The 1,987-nt window shown below is 59.2% G+C and overlaps 2 non-coding genes across 2 annotated transcripts; both read right to left on the bottom strand.

Moving 5' to 3' along the window:
- Positions 1-281: 281 nt before the first annotated feature.
- Positions 282-445, bottom strand: LOC138529453 (U1 spliceosomal RNA). The gene has a single exon (XR_011284790.1). It is a non-coding gene; the product is annotated as a U1 spliceosomal RNA (small nuclear RNA).
- Positions 446-1,305: 860 nt separating this feature from the next.
- Positions 1,306-1,469, bottom strand: LOC138529362 (U1 spliceosomal RNA). Its single transcript, XR_011284699.1, has one exon. It is a non-coding gene; the product is annotated as a U1 spliceosomal RNA (small nuclear RNA).
- Between the last annotated feature and the right edge of the window lie 518 nt (positions 1,470-1,987).

A 1,987-nucleotide genomic window follows, 5' to 3' on the forward strand; every position in this document is an offset into this window, starting at 1 on the left:
CAAGGGGGAGGTTTTTGATAAAATGTGATGCAAACTGTACATTTTAAAGAATATTTAGTCAGCAACACTTGTCAAAACTACTAGCCGCGCAGTGAAGTAACTCATCAAACTGGCCCACAGTGGGCAAAAAAGTGCCCCACTTTGATCCAAAAAACTGTCCCACACTAGCATTTAGCGTTTTTGGTTCGGCCATGGGCCTATAGGCCAGACGAAGCCTGGCTCTGTGTGCGGCCAACCTACTTGCTCTTTCACACACTTTACTCTTTCTTTCACCAATAAATCAGGGGAAAGCGCGAACGCAGTCCCCCACTACCAGAAATAATGCAGTCGAGAATCCCGCATTTGGGGACATCGCAGGGGTCAGCAAATCCGATATGCAATGGATGAGCCTCACCCTGGGAGCTCTGCCTTGCTGATCACAGATGCTCCCCTGCCAGGTAAGTATGAGTTGCGAGCCAGAGGGCAGGGCTTGGGCCTGTTCTGGAAGCCCCGCTAAGCGAGGGTGAGAAGGCCGGCCCTGACCCAGCCCTCCCGGAAGCCCTGAGCGTCTGCGGAGCTGCCTGTCCCACGTGCAGGGGGAAGCTCCGGCAGGCAGAGCCCAGCAGAAGAGGCACATTGTGGCACAGTTCATGTCTCCCACCAGGCCCTGCTCGGCCTGAGATTTGCATAAATTCGGACCTGGCTGCCAGCCAGCAGGCCCAGTCGGAAAGCGAGCAGGCCTGGCGCAGTGGGCCCACTGGCCCGTCGGCCCCAGGCGGGTCCATGGCCCTCCTGAGCCGACAGGTCACCCCGCTTAACAAGAGCGTCTCGGGTGGGGTGCCCCGCGCCAGGACACGGCAAGGCCCGATCGTGCCCGATCGGTGCTCGGACGGGGCGGGCGGCAGCGGCGGCCGGGAGCCAGTCTCACCCCTGCCCCCAAAACCCCAGGAGCTGGCTGGGCCTTCCTTAGGTTGGAGGGCCTGGGCGCGAAAGCAGAGCCCGGGCAGGGCAGGCTGGCTTCAAGAACTACCGGGGCACCTGATATCATGGGGCGCACAAGTCTGGGGTTAGGCACCTGTGCACTTCACCCCTCCAGTGAATGCTGGCCCTCTTGACCGCAGCAACATTCAGGGGCCCAACCTACACATGACACACATGACTTTCACATTTTTTTATTTCACCAATCCATCAGGCCTGTGGACCCCTGAACGGCCCAGGGCTGGCCCTCTTGACTGCAGCAAAATAAACTCTGCTGCACGAGCTTGGGCCCTGTGTGCAAACAACCTGACTCGCACACTAAACTCTTTCTTTCTTTCACCAATAAATCAGGGGAAAGCGCGAACGCAGTCCCCCACTACCAGAAATAATGCAGTCGAGAATCCCGCATTTGGGGACATCGCAGGGGTCAGCAAATCCGATGTGCAATGGATGAGCCTCACCCTGGGAGCTCTGCCTTGCTGATCACAGATGCTCCCCTGCCAGGTAAGTATGAGTTGCGAGCCAGAGGGCAGGGCTTGGGCCTGTTCTGGAAGCCCCGCTAAGCGAGGGTGAGAAGGCCGGCCCTGACCCAGCCCCAGCCCTCCCGGAAGCCCTGAGCGTCTGCGGAGCTGCCTGTCCCACGTGCAGGGGGAAGCTCCGGCAGGCAGAGCCCAGCAGAAGAGGCACATTGTGGCACAGTTCATGTCTCCCACCAGGCCCTGCTCGGCCTGAGATTTGCATAAATTCGGACCTGGCTGCCAGCCAGCAGGCCCAGTCGGAAAGCAGGAGGCCTCGGGCAGGCCTGTGTCAGTCTGCCCACTGGCCTGCCATCCCCACACAGGCCTTTGGTCCCTGCCGAGCCGACAGGTCGCCCCACTTAACATGAGCGTCTCAGGGAGGCGCACCCCAGCCAGACACGGCAACGCCGTGAAGGCAAACACAATCGTGCCCAATCGGTGCTCGACAGTTGCAAATGGGAATTCATTCCTTTTGTGACGCTGTTTGAACAGTACCCAAGGGGGAGGTTTTT

Source organism: Ambystoma mexicanum, chromosome 7q (assembly GCF_040938575.1).
Source record: "Ambystoma mexicanum isolate Mex_15411 chromosome 7q, UKY_AmexF1_1, whole genome shotgun sequence".
Classification (NCBI taxonomy): domain Eukaryota; kingdom Metazoa; phylum Chordata; class Amphibia; order Caudata; family Ambystomatidae; genus Ambystoma; species Ambystoma mexicanum.